Here is an 8,432-nt window from a genome sequence, read left to right as displayed (position 1 = left end):
GGCAACGGACGGGACCCCAGAAGAAGAGGAGAGAACCCAGGACGGCCGCAGTCACCATAACATGCCCCCCTGGCGAATATGAGGCGACGATGGCTGAGGCTCGTAAGAAAATGGAGAGCCTTGAGAGCCTCGGCATCAAAGGAGGAGTTAAAATCAGGAGAGCGGTGACTGGTGCTCTAGTGTATGAGATTCCCGGAGAGGGTGGTAACGAGCTCGCGGACAAATTAGCCCTCGGGCTCAAACGTGCCCTCTCCGGGAAAGAGGGGGTGAGGGTACAGCGGCCAACAAAAACGGCAGAACTCAGGCTAAGAGGGCTCGATGAAGCCGTCACCCTCTCAGAGATCCGGGAAGCAATCTCCAAAAGTGGAAACTGCGAGGAGGAAGAGATCAACGTGGGGGAAGTTAAAAGAGCGCCCAACGGCATAAAGATGGTGTGGGCCCGTTGCCCCCTTAGAACAGCAAACACCATTGCCCAAAAGTCCCATATTCAGATAGGGTGGGCAATGGTCAGAGTGGAGTTATTAAGCAATCGCCCCCTCCAGTGCTATAAATGCCTGGAGGGAGGCCACGTAAGGGCCAGGTGCCCAAACAAGGCGGACCGCAGCGGTAGATGCTACCGCTGCGGGGAGGAAGGGCACAGAGCCAGCAAATGCGAAGCCCCGGTGCACTGCGCGGTGTGCGGGGACAAAAACCTCCCTGCCAATCACAGAACGGGGGGGAAGTCCTGCACACCGGTGCAGAAAGGAAGAAGGGGTGTCCCATTAAGCAAGGTGGTGGGAACCCCTAAAGGAGCCGGGGCTGCGCAAATGAAGTGGAGCCTGTGCGGAGTGTCTCTCCCCCTCAAACCGGGGAGGGACCCTTGGAGCAGAGGCTCCCTAGAGCTAAAGGAGGAAGAAAGCTCGCGGAAGAAACGACCCCCTCCGGAAACCAGGGCGCTGGCAAGAGACAGCGCCTTAGGGAAAATCTGGAGGGGGGAAACGCCGGCACCATGGAGGTGTCGGAAGAAGGAGAAGTGTCTAAAATGATTGATGTTGGCCAATAAAATACTTCAGGCCAACATCAATCACGCGAGGGAGGCCCAGGATCTCTTCGTCCACACCATGGCGGAGAGATCCTGTGGCCTAGGTATCGTGGCGGAGCCGTACAGGGTGCCCAACAATAATAAAAATTGGGTACAGAGCTCTGACGGCCTCGCCACGATTACAAGAAGGAACACCCCCGACTCCCCTCCCCTAGATTTAATTAGGGCAGAAAAGGGGATTGTGTCAACTTCCTGGGGGCCCATTATCGTAATAGGGGTATACCTCCCGCCGAGTCTGGATAACAGTGAGTTCGGCGGGAGGTTGAGGATCCTAGAAAGGGAGGTCGCCAGTCATCACCCCAAAACAGTAATGGTTGCGGGGGACTTCAACGCCAAGTCAACGGCGTGGGGTTCCCCGCGAACCGACTGGAGGGGTGATGAAGTGGAGGAGTGGGCGACGCGATGCGACCTGGCGCTCCTAAACGAGGGGAGCGAGAGGACATGTGTACGCCGGCAGGGTGGGTCAATTGTGGACCTCACATGGGTGACCCGCCCTGCGGCAAGGATGGTCAAAGGGTGGAGGGTGGCGGCGGAGATTGAGACGTTATCAGACCATAGATACATAGAAATCTCCGTTGCCATCACCACAAAGGAGGTCGCAGAGCGTCGCCTACAAAGAGAGGCGGGCTCCCGGAGATGGGCTCTCAGGAAGCTGGACACAGATATGTTCATGGCGGCAATTAATGCCGCCATGATAGGGAGGGAACAGGGGACCGGGGACCTAGAGGAGCATAGGGCATGGCTGACAAACGTCATAATTCAGGCGTGCGACGTAGCCATGCCCAAGGTCAAAACCCGGTCCCCGAAACACGCTTACTGGTGGTCGGAGGACATTGCCGAGTTAAGGCGGTCCTCCGACCACGCTAGAAGAAACGTGAAGAGGAAGACAAGGTACGCGCTGTCGGACCCTGAAGGATTGGAGGACGCGTGGGATGCGTATAGAGAGAGAAGAAACGCCCTACGCGCCTCCATCCGACAGGCGAAAGCGAGGGCCTGGGAAGAGTTAATCTCCTCCCTGGATGAGGACCCGTGGGGCCGTCCCTACAGGATAGTTTTGAATAAACTAAGAGGGGGGACGGCACCACTAACGGAGTCATTGGACCCTCATCTCGTTAAAAACATCATAGGGGTCCTGTTCCCCCGGGTGTCGGGCACACAAAGCCCGATACAGGCGGGGGAGCAGGACTGGGACGAGTCAGAGATGGGGGTCACGGGAGGAGAAATCCGGGATGCCGTCAAAAGGATCAAAAAGGGGAAAGCCCCAGGTCCAGACGGCATCCACGGAAGAGTATGGGCCCTTGCCTTCAAGGAGATGGTCGAGCCCATGAGGCACCTGTACAACGGGTGCCTCAAGGAGGGCTCCTTCCCCCAGGAGTGGAAGAGGGCGTCGATAGTCCTAATCCCAAAGGAAGGGAAACCTAGGGATTCGCCCTCGGCGTACAGGCCGATATGCCTGTTGGACGAGGCGGGAAAGATTCTGGAAAGAATCATCGCTGCCCGCCTCGTCCATCATCTGTCCCGGGATGGTCCGAATTTAGACGAAAGACAATACGGCTTTCGGGCCGGGCGGTCAACCGTAGACGCAATCCTGCGTGTCCGCTCGGTCTCGGAAGCCGTTGTGAGGGAAGGCGGGGTGTTGTTGGCGGTTTCGTTAGATATTTCGAACGCCTTCAACACCCTGCCATGGCACCGGGTGGGGGACGCCCTGAAATATCACAGGATTCCCCCCTACCTGGTGTCCATTATATCGGACTATTTCCGGGACAGAAGTCTGGTCTATGTAGACCAGAACGCCGAGGAGCGCAGGGTCGAGGTTTCGTAGCGGGGTTCCACAGGGGTCAGTTCTGGGCCCCCTTATGTGGAACCTCGCCTATGATACGACCCTGAGGACTGCCCTTCCCCCTGGCTGTGACGTCGTCTGCTATGCAGATGACACGCTAGTCATGGCCGGGGGGGACTCCTGGGAGGAAGCGACAGCGCGTGCTAATATTGCGGTGGCGCGTGTCGTGCGCACAATAGAGGGGATTGGGCTGAAGGTGGCGCCCCAAAAGATGGAAGCCGTCTTTTTCCATAAAAAAAGAGAGGGCGCCTCCTGAAGCCTAAATATTGGTAGGAAACACCCCCGTAAAGGTGGGGACCCGGATCAAATACCTGGGTCTCCACCTGGATGGCAAGTGGGCCTTCGGCGAGCACTTCCGCCAATTGACCCCGAGGGTAAACAAGGCAGCGATGGCGCTATGCCGACTGCTGCCAAACCTCGGGGGACCGGACGGAGGGGTTCGCCGATTGTACGCCGGAACCATACACTCTATGATCATGTACGGGGCCCCCGTGTGGGCGGAAAAAGTGGAGGCCACCCGCAGGATAAAAGATGCGCTGCATCAATTGCAAAGGCGGGTGGCCAACCGAATCTGCCGGGGGTTCCGTACCGTAAGCTGGACGGCCGTGGGGGTACTCTCAGGAGTGTTCCCTATAGAATTACTAGCCCGCATGTACGCCGAAGTATACAGGCGTACACGCGGGCTACAAAGGCAGGGAACGGCCGTCACAGCTGGTGTCCGGCGTGCATTGAGGACCCACACCCGACGGCAATTAATAGAAAGCTGGTCCGGCATGTTGCAAAACCCGCAGCTGCCGGGGCAGTGGACCGTCGGGGCCATCCGGCCCTGCCTGGAACAGTGGCTGGGCAGGGCCGAGGGGGGTGTTACCTACTGAATGACGCAGGTGCTCACCGGGCATGGATGCTTCGGTGAGTACCTGTGTCGCATCAAGAAGGAGCGCACGACACGCTGCCACCATTGCAGCAATAGGAGGGATACCGCCGGCCACACGCTCCAAGAGTGTGTGGCCTGGACAGAGGAGAGGGAAGAACTGAAGGCGAGTATCGGAGGAGGGGACCTCTCTCTACCATCTGTGGTAAGACAGATGGTGGAGAGAGAAGAAGTATGGAAGGCATTCTCCTCCTTCTGTGAGAGAGTGCTCTTACAGAAGGAGGAGGCAGAGAGAGAGAGGGAGAGGGCTGGGAGAGATGCCTCTCAGCCCTCGGATGAAGACGAGGACGGAGGCAGCAATCCTGGAGATGGGGGCGGGCCCCCCCTCTCCCGCCGTTGGCGGGTTCGCCCGTCCGTGGCGGGGGTGGGGGAGATGCGCCCTCAGGAGGGGAGACAGAAATGGGCGCGGGGACGGGCCCTCTCTTTTCCCGCCGTCGGCGAGCTCGCTCGTTTGTGGCGGCGGGAATCGGGGGGAAGGCGCGTCCTCGGAGGAAGGGGAGGAGACAGAAATAAGCGGGGGGGCGGGCCCCCTCTTTTCCCGCCATCGGCGAGCTTGCTCGTCTGTGGTGGCGGGAATCGGGGGGGGCGCGCCCCTGGTGGAAGTAGAGATGACAGGAGTGGGGACGGGCCCCCTCTTTTCCCGCCATCGGCGAGTTCGCTCGTCTGTGGTGGCGGGAACCGGGGGGGGGCTCGCCCTCAGCGATGCAAGAGGCAGTCGCGGAGAAGGGGGTGGGCCCTCTCTTTCCCCGCCATTGGGGAGATCACTCTCCCGTGGTGGCGGGGGGCGGGGAGGGTCCGCCATCTTGACACCCGCGCCGTATGACGCGGGGTGAGGTTGCCGGGGGGGGGGTCGGGGACAATTAAGTCCATGGACTCCCCCCCTAAGACCTCTCGAGAATCGGGGGCGTGGGTGCGCCGCCTCGCCTAGGCGGGGTGGGCGCGGCCACGCCCCCGAACGGGAAATCCCCCTGATTGCGGCCGAATCCCGACTCCCAAGGGAGCGGAAGGAGCCGTAATCGGGGGGACCGAGGGGGGGCCACGCGTCTCTCGGGACGCCTGGGCCCCCCTCTATGACGGAGACGTGACGCGCGGGGCCCTCTCACCGGGAGCCACAAGGCACCGGTGGGAGGGCAACGCCGTCCACGGAAGGGGTTTCTCTCCTTCTGAGAGGAACTCCCTGGAGAGGGCCTCCGGGGCGAATGCCGAATCCCCATTCCCTTTGGGAGGGCGAGGGAGCACCGCTCCGGAGGCGGGGGGTGGCGGCTCGAGCGGGACACTCGAGCCGTGACCCCGCCCCCCAAACTCTTTGGGAGGGCGCGACGTAGGGTCGATACCGCCCTGCGTCGCAACCGCGAGGAACCCCGCACGATGCAATCCGCGGGGGGGGAGAGTGCCGCTGAAGGCGGCACTCTCCCAAGGAGGGATTAGGCGGGGGGGCGGCCAGTCGGCATGGGAAACCAGCATCTTGGCCGTTCCCCATTAACGCCCGTGAAGGTATCCGCAGTGGGTTTAGTGAGGTATGTCTTGGGCCCCCTGACCGATCCACACGTGGATCGGCCAAGGGGAACAAGAAGTCCCACATAACCATTCTGGCCTCTTTCCGGAGGCCGGAGGTATCTATGAGGATTCCCACTGCGAAAAAAAAAAAAAAAAAAAAAAAAAATTTGGAAGGAAATAGAAGATTGGGAGGTGGTGGTAATGATGGAAACATGGATAGAGGAAAGAGGGTGGGAGGCGATTAAAAAGTTACCGAAAGGATATAGATGGGAGAAGCAAGAAGCAAAGAAGAGAAAGAAGAAGGGAAGACCGATGGGGGGGAATGATCATGGGGGTAAAGGAGGAGAGGGGGAAGATCAAGGTATCAGGAATTGGAGAAAAGGAGGAGGGAATAATGATGGCGGATATAGAAGTGGGAAGAGAGAAGTGGAGGATAATAGGCATATACATTAACGGGGACATGGAGAGAAAAATGGATGAAATAAAGGAATGGATGGAGGAGAAAGAAGAAAATAAATGGACGATCTTAGGAGGAGATTTCAACGCAAGGACAGGTAGAAGGCGGGGGACAAGATCGAAGGACAAGAAAGTTAATGAGGAGGGGAAGAAGCTGATAAAAGAGCTGGAAGAGGTGGGATGGGGAATTTTTAACGGAGGGATAAGAGGGGATAGGAAGGGGGAGTATACATATACAGGAGGAAGAGAGGAATCGGTGATCGATTACGTGATGGGAGAGGATAGAGTAAAGGAAAAGATAAAGAAGATGGAGGTAAGAGATAACATAGAATCGGACCATCACCCATTGATCGTGACGTTAGAAAGAAGAGAAGGTGTTGAAAAAGGAAAAAGGAAGGAGGAAAAAGGAATAAGAAAAAGGGGGAGATGGACGGAGAGAGGAGGAGAAAGAATAAGAGAGGAAATAGAATGGGGAGAAGGGTGGAAAGAGGGAATGAAGAGGAGCTAAAGGAAAAAATAGGAAGGATAGAAGAGGAATTGAGAGAAGGAGAAAAAGAGAGTGGGGAAGGGAAAAAGAAAGGGTGGTGGGATGAGGAATGTAAGAAAACGAGGAAAGAAGTGAGGAAAAAGTTAAGGGAATGGAGGAAAAAAGGAGGAGGAGGAGAAGGATACAGAAAAGTAAGGGCGGAATATAAGCTAATGTGTAAAGGAAAAGGGGAGGAGGAGAGGATAAGATGGTACAAGGAGGCGATAGAGGCAAGAACGGAAGGAGAGGTATGGAAAATTATAAACAGGGAAAGGAAAAAGAAAGAAGGGGTGAATGAGGAGATAAAGGCGGGGGAGTGGAAGGAATACTTCATGGACTTATTGGGAGGGGTAGAAGTTAAAGTTGTAAGAGAAGGAAAAGAAAAAAGGGAGAGGGGTGAGGAGCAGGAGATAAACAGAGGGGAAGTAAAGAGAATATTGGGAAAATTGAAGAAAGGAAAAGCAGCGGGGGAGGATGGGATACCGAGTGAGGTATGGAAATATGGAGGGGAGAGGAGTGGGTAGAGGAAATGTGCAACAGAGTCTGGAGAGGGGAAGGATGGCCGGAAAGGTGGAAAGAGGGGATAATAGTGCCACTATTAAAAAAAGGAACGGGGAATAGGGTGGAAAATTAAAGGTGACATTGATGCCAACGTTATATAAGGTATACGTGGGAATTCTAACAGAAAGGTTAAAGAAGGAAATGGAGAAGGAGAATATGATACCGGAGAGTCAAACAGATTTTAGGAAGGAAATGGGGGTGATAGACAGTATATATGTGCTAAACTACCTGGTGAATAAAAAAGTAAATAAGAAGGGAGGTAAGGTAGTAGCGGTCTTCATAGATCTGAAGGCGGCGTTTGACTCAGTGGATAGGGAGGTGTTAATGGAGGCAAAGTACAGTTATAGTTTATTATTATTATTAGGTGCGCAACTAAGTTCTCGCTGTTTTTTTTATGAAAATGCAACTTTATTGTGAAAAAATGGTTACAAATGAATCATTCAAAGTATTGCCCATCGTTAGCCACAACTTTTTCCCATCTTTCTGGCAGAGCTCGAATACCGTTACGGTAAAAGTATTCGTCTTTTGAGGCTATCCACGAATCAAGCCATTTTTTGATGTCTTCATATGAGCGGAACTGCTGATCAGCCAGACCATGTGCCATCGAACGGAACAAGTAATAATCGGACGGCGCAATATCTGGGGAATATGGCGGGTGGGGTAGGACTTCCTATTTGAGCGTTTCCACGTAAGTTTTAACGGGTTTGGCAACATGAGGCCGAGCGTTGTCATGCAGTAGAATCACTTTTTCGTGCCTCTGCTCGTATTGTGGCCGTTTTTCGCATGCAATCGCTTGGAAATGGCTTGGCGGGTAACTCCTAATGCTAAAGCAAGCTGTTCTTGCGTTTGGCATGGATCCTCATCGAGCAATGCCTCCAATTCAGCGTCTTCGAAGGTTTTTGGCCTTCCTTCACGCGGACGGTCGTCAACATCGAAATCACCGTCTTTGAAGCGACGGAACCAATCACGGCACGTTGTTTCACTTAGAGCAGCATCTCCGTAAACTTTTTGGAGCTCTCGATGCGCTTCAGCCGCCGTTTTCTTCGAATGAAATGAGAAAATCAACACTTCCCGCAAATGACGATTATTTGGTACAAAATCAGACATTTTCACACAACTAAAAGTATATGACGCCAAAACAAAATCATTAACATGTCAAAGCGGTTTGTTTACCATATGTCTAAGCTTGGCTCGTGACGTTTTGGATATGTCAAAATCGACCAGCACTTACTGCTGGAGCCATCTATAGACAAACAGCGGGAACTTAGTTGCGCACCTAATATTATGACATAATATATTATACATACACATAATGACACATTACAATATGTAAATATGTGTAAATAACATTACAGTGTATATAAACATTAGTCAATTTATATAAAGTTTTATATTACAATGTAAGTCTTAATCGCAGTCTTGATAAAAATTATATTATCTCATGTAATATGTATCACAAATAAAAATTAGACTTTATAAGAGCTCACTACAGTGACATAAACTAAAAGAAATCAGTACAATATCGTGAGTACGTAATAAT

General features: G+C 53.9%; 1 long non-coding RNA gene across 1 annotated transcript; it reads right to left on the bottom strand.

Moving 5' to 3' along the window:
- Positions 1-7,345: 7,345 nt before the first annotated feature.
- Positions 7,346-8,170, bottom strand: LOC146722229 (uncharacterized). The gene is made up of 2 exons (XR_014925267.1): positions 8,066-8,170; positions 7,346-7,933 (listed from the first exon to the last, which is right to left on the bottom strand). It is a non-coding gene; the product is annotated as an uncharacterized LOC146722229 (long non-coding RNA).
- Positions 8,171-8,432: the final 262 nt, after the last annotated feature.

The sequence above is a fragment of the Nylanderia fulva genome, unplaced genomic scaffold, assembly GCF_048542155.1.
Source record: "Nylanderia fulva isolate GAGA-0341 unplaced genomic scaffold, ASM4854215v1 Scaffold346, whole genome shotgun sequence".
Classification (NCBI taxonomy): Eukaryota; Metazoa; Arthropoda; class Insecta; order Hymenoptera; family Formicidae; genus Nylanderia; species Nylanderia fulva.
This window is presented reverse-complemented; position numbering and strand designations above follow the sequence as displayed.